Source organism: Heterocephalus glaber, unplaced genomic scaffold (assembly GCF_053883595.1).
Source record: "Heterocephalus glaber isolate CG9 unplaced genomic scaffold, H.glaber_assembly_v1.0 deba00001594, whole genome shotgun sequence".
NCBI classification, from domain to species: domain Eukaryota; kingdom Metazoa; phylum Chordata; class Mammalia; order Rodentia; family Bathyergidae; genus Heterocephalus; species Heterocephalus glaber.
The window spans coordinates 16,570,222-16,588,460 of NW_028258369.1; the positions used below are offsets into that span (position 1 = coordinate 16,570,222).

General features: G+C 39.3%; 1 long non-coding RNA gene across 2 annotated transcripts in view; it reads right to left on the bottom strand.

The window, feature by feature from the left end:
- LOC147823300 (uncharacterized) overlaps window positions 1–18,239 on the bottom strand; it is a 206,901-nt gene that overhangs the window by 98,237 nt on the left and 90,425 nt on the right. The window lies entirely within an intron of this gene.

Consider the following 18,239-nt stretch of genomic DNA (forward strand, 5'->3'; position numbering starts at 1 on the left):
AGAGATGCAAAAAAGTGCAAGTAACACATTTATTTCAGCCAAAAGCAAAATGTACTAAATGGATAAATCATGGCATTTGAAAAGCAAGAGTACCAAAAGTGACTGGAAAGGAATGCCATTGCGGGAGAGGCAAAGACAACTAACCAGGTAAACAAGACCCCCATGTCATGAAAACAGATAGAAGTTGGGATCCTTCTTGTAAAGCAGTAAGACCTTGTAAGTTGCAAGAAAGGGAGAAAAAAATCTAAGAGATGATTGTGGATAAAGATGTAAGACAAGCCTAGACATTAGACAACAGCTAAAAATAAGTGCACTACTGCCACAAAATAGCTGGGAACAGTTCATTGTTCCTACAAATAATTTCCCATATGTAATAGACAGGAGAGACAGAAGGAAAGACTTTAAATGTCTCAAGGAGTTTCTAAAGCCTGTCTGGGTCTACCATGTAAAATTATACCTCTGTCAAATAGGGCGTGGAAAGAGATTCCTTCTCTCCAAAAGAAGTATGGCTTTTAGTGAATTCTTATTGTGAATCAGGAGCTTTACACATTACTTCACTTAATCTTGCAAAACAATGGAAGAGTATTATATTCATTTTTAAAATATGAAACCAAAGCTCAACCATCATTTATTAAGCCCTTACTATGTGCAAGCACTTTGCAAGCATTGTCTTATTTTAGCTTCACAAAAATCCCTCGAGTTGCACTAGATCCAGTTTTCATTTAATACAAGTATCAGTTGTGATAACCCTTTCCTCCAAGATCTATAGAAGCTCAAGACAAGCTCCTATTTTGTGAAAAATCAGTGCTGACTAAAATGTCCTTAGAAGCTTACTTTCTCATTGTTTCCTCTGCCTCTGGGCACCTGCTTTCACTGAATTAGTTTAGCTTATTAACTGATCATTCTACCTTTTCCCTTTTCCATTCAATTCTACTCTAATCATTGGACCTATTCCCTTTATTAAATTTGCACGCACACATACACACACACACACACACAAACACACACGATTAATTCATTTGCATTCACAGCAGATTTTACCAAAAGTTAGGAAAGACAGAGTGTGCTTACAACACAGTAACACAAGAAAATTAGAACTAATACCTGGTCTCTCTATTCCTGAATCCTTTTGGCCACCCTGGCACTCTATGTAACCCCCAACTTCTCATTCTGACTTCTCTTTCCTCTTCTTCTATTAGTTCTCACTCAGAGCCAACAATAAGTGAATAATTTCCTCCATGCTTTGTAGAAAATGATAGTTCTTCCATTTCCTTTCCAGATGCTTTGCTGAGGCCTATATTACTCAAATTACCCGTCAAGATATTTTCCTAAAGAAAAGTAGTTCTGTGCCTAACAGGAATTCTAGTGCCAGCACATAAGAAATAACAGATGAGGGACCAAGGGTTAGAGAAGCCTACAAACTTGTCACCTTGAGACCATAATGTTAAGTGAAATAAATCAGACACACATTTAAATATTACATGGCTTCTCCTATATGAGAAACTCAAAATATAAATAAAGCACAAAATGAATGACAGATAATAGGGAATAGGGAAGGGGACCAAGAGATGCAGGGGGGAGGAGGGATGGAAAAAGAATGAAGATGTGTTATGTACAGGGACCAACTCTCCACAAGGAATGGAAGGATTATGTACTGTGAACATGTACTAATAAAAGTATGAAAAATAAAGAAACTTATTACATAAGTGACAGGGTGTAGGTTCATTCTTGAGAGCTACACTGTCCCATATAGAAGCCACTAGCCTCATGTGGCTTCTCAACCTGATGAACTGTAGTTCATTAAAATGAAAACTCTATTTTTACTTCTTCACTCTCATGGGCCACATTTCCAGTGCTCAAGAGCTCGTGTGGCCAATGGGCACTGTACCAGATAACACAGATGTGGGACACTTCAATCAGCCCAGAAAGTTCTTTTGGACAATGGGGCTTCTGCAGACCCCACACAGTTCCAAGACTCTGCTGTCTCTTGCCTGTGTGTCACCACTGGAGATGCGACATATTCATCTCCATCTTTGATGTTGGACTGCCATCTGCTGTGCCATTTATAAATAAGAAGAAACACGGAGCAGAGGTCCAAGTGTGGACTCTCTGAACAAAGCAGCGACCTGTGGTGTCTGTGGGAAGGCTGCTTCTAGCTCAGCACAGGGGTCCTGCCTTCAGGTAAAGAAACTGTCAGACACTGCTCTGCGTGTTTGGGCCTGCCCTGGAGGCCTGGTGAGGCGGCTTATCATCCAGAAACAAAGGCCTCATTTCACAATCAAGGCATTGACGGCTTTCTGAACCTGAGGGAAGTGGCAGGTCTTGTAAGAGTGCTTGTTGTTGGTGGCCCCTAACCTTTAAATGGTAAAGCACAGCTGTCTCCAGGAGAAAGTGCACCTATTGGCCTTGCACAGATGATGATGCCTCTCTCCACTGCTCCGTGACAGCCCTCTCTCAGCCTTTCTTCTCTTCGCTCCATTCTCTGATTCAGTTAATTCTGAGTCAGTTCTGATTTCTGAATTCAGTTAATTTCGATTCAGTTAATTCTGCCACCATATCTTCCCTTTAAGCTTTGAGAGCAGGATTGGATATCGCAAAGCGAAGTTCTAAGTGTGCCTGCACATGGCAGTCTCCTGGGGGGTTTGGAAAACAGATGGTCAGTGCCTCACCCCCCCCCAAATAAAAACTGAACAACAGACTCTGAAGGTGAGAGCTGAACACTCTTAGCGCTCCCTAGATGTGCACTGTGGAGGTTCCTGAACCCAGGTGGGCATAGGCATTGCCTGAAAGAGCTTTGTAAAAGTACAATTCCCTGGCCCCTGCCCACCAGCTAAGTCACAATCTCTGGGCTTGGGGTCCAGCTATTGGCAGTTTTCTAAAGAGGCACCGGAGATTCCCAAGGGAAGACAGCTTTGAAAACACATTCTGGGGGCACTTGTCACCCTTCAGGGGCCAAAGCAAAACTGCCAAGTGAGATCCAGCACTGTGCAGGCAGCTGTCCGTGCAACCACCCTAGGGCCCTCTTACCTCCATCGTGTTTAGGTTTTATCACTACTTTCTAAAAAAGGGAAACTGAGATAAAGCAGAGGTCTAGAAAATCTTCAGTTTGAGACCTACACAAGGGGTCTTTTTTTTCCATAATATAACTTTCCTGTCTCAAGATTAGCCTTCTTCCCTCTGAGCACCCAACTCATCTGGTGACTGGATCTGTAGTCCCACCATCTTACCTCACGTGCCTTAGGTGTCCAATAAGCATTTGAATGTAAGGTACACAAGTATGCCTGTATTCATTATTTGATATTCATACATTTTAAAGCCCTTCTCTAAACTCCTAGAAAACTTCCTTTTGTGACAATTAAATTACTTCAGTGCTACATTTTCCATACAAAAGAGGTAAAGTAAAGCTTAGAGAAAGTATTGACATTAGCAGAAGCTGCACCCTGCAGGCTGTCTAATTAACACATCGGAAATTACTGTCACTCCAATTTTAAATCAATTTTCTGAAGTAAATGGAAGAGCCCACTGAAATTTTTTCCTCATACTTGTATGAACTTTGCTCTTAAATTCATTTAAACTGGGGCCAGGAATTTAGCTCAGTGGCACTGCACCTGCCTCCCAAGTTCAATGTCCTGAGTTTGATCCCCAGCACCAAAAAATAAAATAAAATAAATTCACTTAAACTAATCAGAAGACCAGAGGAAATCAAAAGTGCTAGCTGAGCATGGTGCTGCACACCTATAATCTCAGCTACTCGGGAGGCTGAGGCAGGAAAATGGCAAGTTTGAGGCCAGTATGGGAAACTTAGTGAGACCTTGTTTCAAAAAAATAAAAATAAAAAGGGCTGACGATGTAGCTCAGCATTCCTTGGATTCAACCCCCAGTAGCTCAGTAAAAAAGGTGCTACTTTTCTCCAAAGGGTTCCCTCAGAGAAACCCCAGAATGGCCTCTAGGTGGTTTTCCTGTCTCAGCCATGAGAGCTGACTGTTCAGACTGACCTTTGACCCCAAGATGCTCATTTAGGGATCTTTAGAAAGTGGCAATGACCATTTGGGATGGAGAGGGTGGGTTTTCTTTCTTCCTTTTTCTTACATTTCCTGTTTTTATACAATAAAAGTATTTTAGCTAATTATAAATTTAAGTGTACCCACTCAATAATGAATTTGTGGACAGACTCACGTTTACCTCTCCAGTGAAGGTTCAAAGATGGGATCAGGTGCCCAAAGCAGTGTTTGCTACTTAGGTAAAAATCTTCTTTGTTTCCAGCTTTCTGCCTATTTAAACCTTTGATAATTGTTAATCTATTATAGTTTCTCCAGCACTCAAAATTTTCCAGTTGTGTATTACTTTCTGCATTCTTCATGGATTAATAAAAGGACTGCAAATGGATTTTGAATTTAGTTTAATAATCCAAACCACTATAAATCTACATGGAAGAAAATCTGCTTAAAATGGAAATTTTAAAATTTGGAAACAATTTAAATGCCCCCAGACAGAAAGATGGCCTAGCAAATTATGGTAGAGTCATTCGAAGGAATAATTTGAACCAGTTTAAATGTAGATTATGAAGGATGAATGGTAACCTAGAAAATGCATACCAAACAACATCTTTTTAAGATGATGTAGAATTAAGACCACAGTAATATGCTACTTCATACCTAGTAGGATGGCTTGAATCAAAAAGACAGTTAAATAACAATTGGCAGTGATAATGCAGAGAAATTTCAATACTCATACCTTAACTGTGGGAATGTAAAATGCTAAAGTTGTCATTTCCTAGAAAGATTAAACATAAAGTTACCATATAGCCCAGCAATTCCACTCCTAGGAAAATACCCCCAAAGAATAGGAAATGGGTGGTCAAAAAAATTTTTTGTTCAAAAAATATTAATAGCATCACTCTTCAGAATAGCCAAAAAGATAGAAACCACTCAATTGTCCCTTAGCTAGTGAAAGGATAAGCAGAATGTGCTATATTCATGCAATGGAATATTATTAAACAATAAAGAGAAATAAAATACTGATTCATGCTACAACATGGATGAACTTCGAAAACATTATGCTAAGTGAAAGAAGCTAGACACAAAAGACCACGTTTTGTGTGAATCTATTTATTCAAAATGGCTAAAATAGGCAAATTTATAGAGTCAGAACATTTCTAGTGCGGGAATAGTTGGGCTGAAATTAAGAATATCTGCTAATGGGTATGGACTTTCTTTTGGGGATGATGAAAATGTTTCAAAATCGATTATGCTGATGATTGCACAACTCTCTGACTATACTAAAAACCATTGAATTTTATACTTTAAATGGGTGAGTTATATAGTATATAAATTACACCTCAATAAAACGATTGTTGAAAACACACTTATATGCACACTATGACTAAAGAAAAGCATATATAGAAAGAACTCAAATTTTATAATGTGATTATATAATTATAATGACAAATATTTTAAATGACTCTGATTAAGGAATAATACTCAGTGCAGAGATTTTTCTACCTACTTTTGTGAGCATTAAATTTTTTTCAGTACAGATTCATTTTATCTTCAAGCCAGACTTAGTGCATTTGAAGATACAAACTGAGGGAGCAGGAAGTGACCCTCTCTAACCGCCAAATATAGTATAATAGTGGCTGGCAAGCATGCAATAGGTGTGTAACAACAATTACCTGAGCACTATTCCTCTAGTTACATCCTAAGCCCCACTTTCTCTTTACAAACCCCTTTGAAATTTCATTTTCTTCCATAACTTTGACTCCCTCTCTAGTAATGACTCCCAGATTTCTATTGCCAGCACGAAGCTCTTCTCTCAATTTCAAACTCCTAAAGCTATCTGCCTCTTGTTAATAATAAAGTTTGTTAACAAACTGTTTTAATTGCCATTAAGCCCTCTTCTCTTAGAATCAGAACTTGCAAGCTTATCTTTGACTATTTATCTGGCCCAATACACACTTGTTTATTGGAATACTCCACCTCAACGTAAATATAAGCCAGTGGTAGGGTTGGGGAAGAACATGAAAGAGGGAGGGAATTTAATAGTGTTCTTTGAGATTGTCTCCTTTGAATTCCCACTTGGAATTCAAAACAGGGTCAAGTTCGAAGACAACACCACCCTGCAACTCCTTTCCCCCTCCTACCACTGAAACATAAAATATTAGCTCTGGGATTGTCAAGAGAAAGATCAAACAAATTATCTCAAGGACACCGACAAGATGCCATTGTGTTAGCTTTTCATTGCTGTGATAAAATATCTGCAGTAACAATTTAAAGGAAGAATGGTTTATTTTGATTCCTAGTTTCAGAGGTTTCAGTTCATAGTTGGCTGGCTCCATTGCTTTCAGGCCTGTGGTGAGGCAGAAACATCATGGCGGAAGGGTGTGGCAGAGCAACGCTTCTCGCCTCAGAATAGCCAGAAGCAGAGACAAGGAAAGAGCCAGGGAGGAAAAGGTCTGGAGCTAGATAACAGTCCTCAAACTCACGCTATGGCCCATTCCTTTCAGTTAGGCCCCGCCTCCTGTTTCCATTACCCCCAGTGAGGCCAGCAAATTACCGTCTCACTAATGATCCACTTGCTGAAGGTAGAGTCCTCGTGATCCAATCGCTTCTCAGAAAAAACTATCAGCTGGAAGCCAAACCTTTAGCACAAGACTTTGGTGGGACACTTCAAATCCAAACCATAACAACCATAAATGTCCCAAATCGGAGACAAATTTGGATGATAATTAGAACTGTGTTAATTCTCCACATGAAGTAGCCCATTTAAACCTCACATCAACTCCAAGCTGGATGTTAATGCCAACTGCATTTTCAGGTGGGATTCAGTGAGAAATAGTAAGTTGCTCAATGTTAAACAGCTAGGAAGTGGAAGAATGAGTTTTTGAATGCATATAGACTCTACAGCCTTACTCTATAAATCAAGGTTTCTTCACCCCAGCACCTTGAAATTTGCAGCCAGCTAATTCTTTGTTTTGAGGGCTTCCCTTTGCATTGCTAAATGTTTAACAGCATCCCTGGCCTCTACCTACTGGATTTCAAAAGGAACTCCTCAGTAGTAATAATCAAAAATATTCCCGATATTGCCAAACATCTCCTAGTGGACCAAACTGCTTCCAATTGAGAGCCATTGCTATTGGGGGTTAGGAGTTAGGCCCAGAGATTAAATTTGCCAATCTATGACAACCAGTAAATAAACCTGTATTTAAACCATCCTGTATTTAAACCTACAATGTCCTGACACCATACACTAGTATTCTATTTTGATCAACATGGTCGGGGCGGGGGGGCGGGGGAGGCAGAATAAAAGAAAACAAGATTATTCTTTTGGAATAATTTGCTCCTATTTAAAGCTAAAGAACACAGAAATGATCCCTAAAGACTGTTTTTTTTTTAATAAAAAAAAACAAGTTTGTTAAATATTATTAAAGAAACTGTCTCTAAAGTACTGAGCTTAACTAACAAGCAGAAATGTTCTATAAAGCAGTGTTTCTAAAACTCAGCTGCACATAATGAGCTTTTAAAATACTGGCGTCTGGTCTCTCCCCCAAGAGATGCTAGCCTAATTGGTCTGGGATGTGTCCTGGGCTTAGGGTTTAAAGCCTCACCAAGTGCTTCTACCATGAATCCAAAGCTAACAAGCACTGTTATAAAGGATTAAACTAGTACTTTATGAGTCTTATCAACTGTGTATGTTAAATCGATTGTACATTTAGTTTAATAAAAAAAGATGCCTAATAAACAGTACATCCATTATTGTCAATATTCATTGAACTACTAATCATCAAATGTGTAGCTATCCATAGCATTCATCCTACATCCAGAAGGCAAAGTATTCTCTAGTTCTTAACCTTTGGGCCATCTTGTTTCCCATCATCATTTCCAACAGAAAATGAGCAAAAAGGATTTTTTAAAATATTGATTATTTCATAATTTTTTGCAACACTGTAGAAGTGTGTTGAGATAATTTTTTAAATTATTGTATAAAATATAATTTGGAGCCGGACGTGGTGGTACATGCCTGTAATGCCAGCACTCGGGAGGCTGAGGCAGGAGGAACATCACAAGTCCAAGGCCAGCTGAGGTTTCATAGTGAGTTCGAGGCAAGCCTAAACTGCATAGTGAGACCCTGTCTCAAAAATAAATAAATAAATATGATTTGGAATGATTTCAGGGCTCGCGACACTTTGTTTTGGATTATGCCAATATGTTCAATTAGATAATTTTCCAAAAAGTTAACCTTATCTCTACCACTTTGACTAATCCAGAATTCAACGCATGCATCAGTTTCTAAAATGTAATTTATTCAGGTAACAACAAAACATTTTAAACTTTCAAACTATGGAAGAGTTTACCATTTGCTCAAGCAGCTTTCCATTACACTATCTAAAAAATCTGGCCTAAGCTAGACACGATCCTCCAAGTATCCTTTTTATCATTCCTTGGACACTTCATACCTGCATATGGTAATCAATAAAACATTTTTGACATTCAAATCATTTCTTCAGTATTCACAATCATTTCTAGTCACATTGAACAAAAATTTATCCAGCAATAAGCATTGATGGTCATTTCTCATACTAAATAGTCAGAGCTCAGAACATGAACCCCCAAACAAGGCAGCTTGGCAATTGAGAAAACTGCAGAAGTAGGAAAGTTGTCCTCACCTTCTCCCACCACTCTCTTCTGAAGCAGGCCATCAAACCAACAAAGGTCATTCTCTGATCCTCTCTCTACTTTCTTCCTGAAGGCCCTCATGTGATCCACAAAAGGAAGAAATGTCCCATAGAGAGGCCAAGAAGAATCTAAACAAACAGGCTTTGTAGGTTACTCCAGTGTGGGACCATTAGAACATACACTTTTGTCCTCCAATCATACTTCTTCACAACCATCCATTAAAATACAGTTTTCCCTGGGTCATTGGGTTTTCATTTCTGAAAGCTCCTACCTTACATAAAAAATTATACTAGTAAATTTGTTGTAATTTTATCTGATTAATCTATTTTTATAAGAGGGGTATCAGTAATGAATCTTGTGATGGGTGAAGAAGGAAATCCTTTCTCCCCTACAAAGACCCATTTTTCACACATTTGTCCATGGAATCTGCAAGCCTCTTGAGAAATAAGGAATAGAAACTAAAAGTAAGGTCCCATTACAAGTGTTCTTTCAACGAGTACTCTGAAGATTAGGGAGTGGGTTTGCTTATTTTGTTTTGTTGTTGTGGCCAATTTTATTGGGTATGTTTTGGAGGAAAGAGAACAGTTGAAGATATGTTTTCCCAGTCCCAGAGTGTACATAAATCCTTCAAGAGTGGGGTAGAGTTCAACAAATTATGGTAGAAACTCTTCAAAAGAGCGCCTCCACATCCATTAGGCTGTGGTTGAACTGGAGTTTTAATTTAGACACCAGAACTAAAGGAAAATACCACTGACCTTGGGTAGCAGAAACATCTGAATTTATATAACACCTATATTAACAGTCATGCATAATTACATCTTAATTGCAGGAATGGTCTGCTCTACTCCTACAGTTAATTATTTTGCAAAAAGGAAAAATATGAGGTTAAGGAGTAGAAATACATGCTTCTTATGAATCTCAACAAATCTAGGAAACTGCTTTATATGTTCAAAATATATATGCCTTATTTTTAAAATATGTGTTACTTATTGTTGGCCAAAAGAAAAGACACTTACATGGCATAAATTATTATTCTCAAATGTGTTTTGTATACTTTCCACTTTTCCTCATCCTGTTGTTTCTCAACTGGAAGTAAATTCTGTCCAGTCTAAAGTCTATGAATGGGCAGGGTGAAGTGACATGAAAAGAGAAGGGAGTTGATGCAAACGTGAGGGCTTTTATAACTGTTGGTCACTTGACTCTGCTTTCCGTTTTCATTGATTTGTTGACATTGGCTGGATTTACTACTACTATGCTGTGTTTCAGGGAGCCAGTGTTCTGTGTTCCCTGCAGCAACGTGTCCCTTCTACACAGGTCTTTGAAACCTCTCCATATACAGGAAACAGCCAAGCGCTGAGAAGTGAGTGGAAGTACCTTAGAGCAACCACAACAGATATCTCGGGTCACCATAGAATATCGTGAGGCCAAAAACCCTTTGGAGCCCTCCAAGCATAATCCTAGTAAGCTCAGTTGTGTGATTTTTTTAACATGGAACATTAGAAGCAGCAAATTTGTTGGGAAGATAGAAGACAACACTTGAAAGGCTGAAGGAAAGAAGAGGGTAAAACAATAAAAAAGAACCTGTCAAAATAAGAACCAAACAATCAAAAATCAAAAGAGATTGGATCGTGCAATATACAGGTAAATAACCCCATACTTGAACAGCATATAAGGACATCATTGCGATCTAGTGTGAGGTAAGTGTGAGCTACACAGAAAAGAAACCGATAGAGAAGACAGGAAAGTTCAGAGTACATTTTTTAAAGATTTGTATCAAAACTGTTTCATTGTTGTCTTTGTGTTTTGGGAGTAACATCAGTGAATGAGGAAAGAAAAGGATTCACAAGTCATTTAAATATTCCATTTCTTCCCTAACATACTGGATAAATTAGGCATTACTAAATTTCAAGCTAAGCATGAAAATCTCTTTCTAAGTGTTTGTTCTGCAAATATCACTAAAATAGTAATGTGATTTAGAAAGGGGATGGAGAGAGAGAGAGAGAGAGAGAGAGAGAGAGATCCCCAACATGATATGTTAAGGATCATTAAAATTTCAGCTCTTTTGCCATTTTTCCCAATCACATATGCTCTCAGTTTCTATATAGTTATTAATACAACATATGTTCTACTATCATTTTACTTATCATGCATCACTTACTTTCCATGCACCTATATAATATCCATGATTTTTACTTTGACAGCTGCCTAATAGTCCATATTGCAAAAAGGCTTCTCATTTCACTAATTGTCCATAAACAATGCAGTAATAAACATCTTTGTGTATATAGCTATTCTGTCCTTTTATAGCTTTGAATCATTATCAAAAGATAAATTCCCCTAAAATGGAATGAGAAATAAATCTAAAGCAATGTAAGAAATATATTTGAAGAGTTACTTGCCTTATAAGGTTGTGGTAAAAATAAGATATTCCTCTCTGTTTTGATTTTGTTTTCTCTTGGTGTTTTGTTTTGTTTTGTTGGGGTTTGTTTGTTTGTTTGTTTGTTGAGATGGGGTCTCACTATGCAGTCCAGGCTGGCCTTGAACTCACTATGGAAAACAGGCTGACCTTGAACTCGTGGCGGTCTTCCTACCTCAGCCTCCCAAGTGCTGGGATGTGCCACCATGCCCAGTTTAAGACACTCTTCTCTGGATTAGTAGAAATCTAACCTCTAACTTGGACCTGGCTTTCTTCTGGCACTCTGAACTATCCAAGAGCTCAGAGACTCATTCAGTCCAACACTCGGCAGAGGGAAAACTAGAGAATCTGACCACCATCCAGTAGATACTTCACCATGGGTACTGTTGCTTCAGTTACTCCTGAACTGTAGCACAGGTGATGGACCATGCATGTGATGAGTAGGGTGCCCATGGCTCTTATACTATAAACAAACAAAGCCCATCTGTAAAGAGGGTCCAGTGAGCATCATTGTTCCTCTATGAACAGACAAAGGAAGAGAGGGACTCTGAGAGGTAGTGACACAAAGGGACAGATCTAGAATAGAGTTCATCCATTCCACCACATGAGCCCATTGTGTACAATACCCATCCCAAGAAAAGTTTGACTGTGGAGGGGGCATTATTAACTGACTTCTGTTCATCTCTATGGAGGACATTGCATATTATAGGTAGATGTGCTTTACTTCTTCTCATGACCCCTAAAATAAAAACATATCATATGTGAAATTATTCTGGAAGAAAGCATCACACATTGTTGGGCTCAAACAACATAGCCAGTAGAAATTAACAGTATTACTTAGAGATTGATTTTAACCTAATTTCTGAGGCGTTGAAGATGTAATAATTTAAACAAAGAATAAAAGAATAGAAAAAGAATAGAATTGGAATAGTAAAAGAATAGAGTTGGAAATAGGGTAATAAAACATCACCTAGAAACAATACATTACTGAACTTTAGGTGTATAGTCAGGCACATTTGCATGTAAGTAACATACATCACTACAGTGTCTGACTGGGAAATTAAGGAACTTCCTTCCAACTTTATAAGTACAGATTTCTCCATCAATAACTATGTTTCCTTGCGCCCTCTGCTGGATGAATATGGGTACTATTCTGTGAGGTTATCTGTGGAGACAATATAGTGCTTTAAAAGTAAAAATTTTCAATATTTGAATTCTTAGTAATAGTTAAAAAATTAATTGGTTCTATCCCACAGCAATCTTCTAATCCACCTTTTAAATTACTAATAAAGAATCTGATCTACAAACATTCAAGACATTGCTAAAGATCAGCTCAATAGTGTTGAGTATTACCAGCTAAGTAACTCGTTACTTCTCAAAAAGGAACTCATACTTTAAAAGAATAATATAAATATGGATTCATCCCTTGAGAATTTCCAACATCTCAATAAAATGCACAATGAAGCTTTTGACTACAGTATTTAATTTTGTAAATACCCAGATTACCACAAGTATTTTTCTACTTCATTTCACAATTTCATTTAACCAGTATTTATTCCCAGGTAATGTACTGGATTTTGATGCCACACAACCAAACAAGATATGCTCCCAATCCTCCAGAATTTTATCTCTGATGGAAGATGGTGAGAAGTAAATTAACAACTGTAGAGTGTCATGTGTTGTGAACACTGGGATGTCCTAGATCCCTCAACAGGGGAATTGCTGCTCCAGTGGCAGAGAGCCATTTCGCTCAATATCACATCGTTTTCCAGGGGCCCACGTCCAAGGAGTGATCCATGTCTGGGAATAATAGCCCCACCCTCTCAGCCATACTTCCTACAACCCAAATGGCCCATTCTAGCTCCTGACACTCCCATGGGGTCCACCCAGGCTGTTGTTAAGATCACATCTGAGCTTGGTTCTTCTCTCGACCCAGTGGTTTCCAACTGGGGGCAATTTGCTGCCCATCCCCAAGGAATTAGTAATGTTACAGGCTGGGGAGTGGAGTGCTACTGGCATCTAGAAGGTAGTAGCCAAGGGTGATGCACATCTCACAGTGCACAGGACAGCCCTCGCCATGAAAGGTCACCAGGTCCCTGATGTCAATACACCTCAGTTGAGAAACTGTTCTACCCAATCCTATTCCTTCCTTTCCCTTCCGGAGATGTTGGGCCCAAGATAATTCTTTACTAGCCCTTCTGCACCATAAACTGCATCACACAGTTGGCTTTCTAGGTAACAATTATACAACACTATCTTGATTTTATACATATGGATGAGACAAGTCACTGCATGTATGAATTTACCATATGGAACAAAATTGGGAAAACAAGCACTGGATATAAGGAGTGGTTATTTAAAAGGAATGATGTGGAGACTGATTCTTATTATTTTTCTTTGTGTTTAAATTATCTGGGTTTTCCAAGATTTGAGTGTTTGTGTTTGCTCCTTTTTTCTTTCTTTTTGTTTGTTTGTTTTTTTGAGTAGGAAAAATTTATTGGGAGAAAGAAAGCTTCTGCCTAAGACAGACAGAAGGGGGGGACCGGAAAGTGGGTTGCCCACCCCACTTTTCAAAGATGTTTTATGAAACAATGTCACACACTAAAATTAAAGGCTAGACATTATGAACTCCTAAGGTACCTTTATAGGCCAACATGTATGTTCTCTTTAGATGGCATGCTACTAAAGGATAACAAATAAGAGTTTTCTTTATGCCATTTAATGTCTTGTGATCAGATGAAGGTGTTTGACTGAAAGACTACTCCGTACTAAGATGGACATGTAAGTGTTTCAAAGAAAATGTCATCATGATTGTCATGCTAAAATACTATGTGTGCCTTTTGATCTTAAGTTTTTCTATATAATATATAACTGATGTCTGTTAACATTCTGCAGGGATTCAACTACTAAAACAACTGTGGTTGATAAAATATATTTCAAAAGTGCTTTAATGTCCAGATGAAATTATACTAGTTAAGCTCACTGCTCCTACCAAAATACTTATGTCACTTATCTTCTCTTCTGGGTATTCAACAACTAAAGTTTGGAGACCAAAACTAGAAAGGTAACTGGGCTAAGAGGACAGCCAATATTTTGTCCCTGGCCCCTCAAGGTCAACAAAGATCCAGGACACAAAGGAACCTTTCCTACAGGATCCTACATCTTTGGTCAGTCACTCAACCTCCTGAGTAGGGAGATTCCTGGGCACCAGAGGACAAATGTACCATGTGCCAAAGGAGGGTCACCAAGAGGGAAAAATCTCCCATGCTTTCACTGAAAGCAGCATGGTCAAGCAAGGCCGTGACCCATCCTGATGGCTGACACTGACAGAGGAGCTGAGAGGCTCTATGCATGGTTCCAAAGTAATGCCTGAGGAGACTTAACTGACCTTGACAGATAGCAAGAGGTTCATACTGATTGACACAGGTCTCACTTTAACTTGGTCTTAAACACCCGGTGTTTGTTTCTTTTTATTTTTGCAGTAAGCACATGCTACTTTTGCAGTCTGAGAGGGCTATAATTGCAAAGAAGGAGGGCATTGTTGATGGTATCAAATACTGCAGAGAGGCCAAAGAATAGTAGATCCAATAGACTAGTGGGCAGTAGATTGAATGTGACAGTGACATGGGAAGACAGTTGTACAGAAATGGGTGTGCTGGAAGAGAAACTGCAGTGGGATGAGAAGAAAAAAGGGAAGGAATAAAGGTAGCCCACTTTAACAGAAGGATGACCAGGAAGAGAAACAGAATAGTAAGGAGAGGGGGATGAAAAGATCAACCTAAACTTTTTTAAGGTCAGAGAATCTGAACCAGCTTGATGCTGATGGAGAAGGACTAGAAAAGAGAGAGGCGATGATAGGAGACATGCATAATTGAGAATGAGGCATCTGTGAAGGTGGGGGTAAGATCCAGAGAGTAACACGATTGGATTGGCCTGGGCAGAAGCAAAGCTACGGCCTTCACTGAAATGAAAGATACAAAGTGCAGAGTGGAAACAGCGATACATTTCAAAGTGATGAAATGTGTGCCTGGTCGTCTTCATCAGTAGGAAGTGAGACTGTCTTCTGAAAGACAGGGTCTGGCTAGTAGGGCAGGAGCTTGAGAAGAAGGTGAAATCAAAGAGAAATTACAGGAGAGGACCTGATCAGGGGCCTGAAGCCAGGCCCTGCTGGACAGTAGTCCTGGAAAATTGCCCTTTTCTGTACCCAGCTTTGAAGTAAGAACTCAGAACTGTATGCAGGTGGTTTGGGGCCACTTACTTAACCCAGATGAGGGAACTGGTTCCGAACCACTTTCTGCACAATACTCGGGTGGCACATGGGTCACGGGCAGGATTGAGGGTAGATCCAAAAAGCCCATGAGATTAGCTATGGCTTCCCACACCTGGCAGGATCATCCCTCTCTGTGCATCCTTGAGGGGAAACTTAGCTATGGAGTCTGGGATTATTCTGTGCTCCTTCCTGTGCTGGGTGCCAGCCTCTGTAGATTTCCTTAGTATGAGAGATGTCACTGCCTTTCAGAATCCTCTGTAAATTTTCTCTCCTATTATTTGGGAGCAGAGTTCTGCAAAGTATAAAAAGAGGACACGTCCTGCTGCATCTGTGCCCTCGTTTGTTCCCAAGCACCATCACCCCATCTGTCTCAGATCCACGTCACTTCCCGGAAACAGAGACTACTGTGACATACCGTACTGCCTTAGCAGACCAAGGGATTTTAGGTCCTTTGTAGAAAGGACTGATTCTCAACCCAGGGCAATTTTGTACTCCCACAGGGGTCATTAGGTCACATATTTGATTGCCACAAATTGGGGGGCGGGCAGTGACTGGACACCAGGTGTGCTTCTAAATATTCTACCATGCACAGGGCAGCCTCCACCAAGAATTATCCAGCCCCAAATGTATAGTGTCAAAGATGAGAAATCATGTTTTAAAGAATCCTCATTTGAAAGAATCCTTTAAAGTATCACTGTAATCCATCTAAAGATTCTTTATAAATTTGGTGTTTAACCATGGGGCAAATGAAAGAAAATACCATACAAAAGTGAGGAAAATAGGATTTATAAATTCCCAGCAGGTGGCGCTAAAACACAAGTAACAATCCAACATCCTTTGGCCTCCATTTCAGAATCCAGTTCCTCTACTTTGTCACCCTCTGGAAAAATAATATCCAATCTTTTCGAATAGGGGTCTCACCTTTTAGGTGCTTGGTGTTCCCCACCAACAGAATTTTTATGCAAGTGAATTAAAATGAATAATGACGACAGCCAGGAAGATGGACGAATAGAGCCAACTCCTCAATCAGCAGCAGAAGTTCGATTCTCCATAGCAACAAAAGCGTGGGAGAATCTGCTAGCTTCTTGTCTCCCTTAGGCAACTTTTGGCGAGGCACCTGGTCATAAACTCCAAGGTTCCTTTATCCTTAAGATGGCCAAGTAATGACCTCAGACCACTAGTGAGATATAAGCAAAAGTGTGGGCAACTCCTAAGGCAATGTTTCTTAATAGGTGGAGTGACTGCCCTCAGGTGACATTTGGCAATACATAGGGACATTTTTAGTTGACAGATATGGGGCATGCCAGTGGCATCTAGTGAATAGAGGCCAGGGATGCTGCTAAATATCTTACAGTAATAGGACAACTTCAGAACACACAATTATCCAGCCCCAAGTGTGAATAGTGCCAAGGTATAGAAACTCTACCTTAGAGGGAAGATAATGCTCCTGTTTCTCCTTCATCCCTTCCCACTGGCTGGCTTTGCAATGGTGTGCCATCTTGGACCATATGGGCCAAGGCAAGAAACCGGGCAAGGTAGAGCTACAAATAGGTAGAATTTGACTCTTTAGTCCCATGGAGCTGCCATACTGCTCTGGACTCCTTACAGGCAGACTGCCAAGAGAGACAGAAATATACTTCTCAAGGATTTGAGCCTCTCTTCTTCTGAGTCTCTGTGACCACAGCAAAGTAATAGTAATACTAGATAACACTATAAATATGCAAGAAATGCATGGAGGAGGGCGGGTAGGAGGGGAAGGGGGAGTAAATTAAAATTTGTTATGTACATGTACCAAGTCCCCACAAAGAATGTAATCATTGTGTACTGCAAACCTGTACAATAAAAATAAAATTTTGAATTAATTTTAAAATACATATATACATATATATATACTCTGTCCATATGTGTATGTGTATATTTTTTCATAGTATTCCAGGAACTGCTGCTTCTTCAAAAGATACCTACTTGAACCTTGCCTTGTTCATTTCCCATGGGCGCCTCACCTCTTTTCCCTTTTATCATACCCCTCTTCTCCTTCCTTCCTCTCTTGGTGCTGGTTTCTTCCCTGAGGCAAAGGCCCCAATTGATTTACCATCCTCAATACACACCTGACTTTTCCCAGAAGACACTGCACTCCTACCACCACCCCCTTCTATACAGAGATAACTGGCTTCCTACCACATACCCTTTCTGAACAGTGAAGGAACAATCTTGTCTAAAATAACCCTCTCAATGGTAGGAAACAGGGACACAGACTTTGTGGAGCTGGGAAGTGGATCTAAGGATGGGGAGAGAAAGCAGGGAGGGAAGGAGAAGTATAAATGATCAAAATATGATATGTACATGTACCTATACCCCACGATGAATATATTCATTATGTATCACAGAGATATAAAATTTTTGAGTTTTATAACAATGCAAAATAAAATAATTCCCTTCAGTATATACAGTTTCAGGCCCTTATTCTACTATATTTTCTTTACATAATTTACCATAACATAAAATTGTACTATTTCACTTATTATCGTTGCTCTAGCCAACAACCTTATGAGATCAAAAACTGTCTTGTTCACCACAGTATATCCAGTAAATACCACTCCCAAATAGAATCATAAACATGCCGCACATATAATTGTAAATGTTCTAATGGCCACATTAATATAATGATGAAACTAATATTAACAGTTTAGCCTTAACAGTCCTTCCCTCGCGTGTTATCACTATTCTTTTTAATTTGAGATATTTTATATTTTTTCATACTATTTCTTCACGATGCGGTGTTTAATTCACCTTGACAGCACGCCAGTTTTCAGACACATGCCCCTTGTGTCCACCACAGTGGACAATACAGATGTAGAATAGTACATGGCACCCAGCAGGT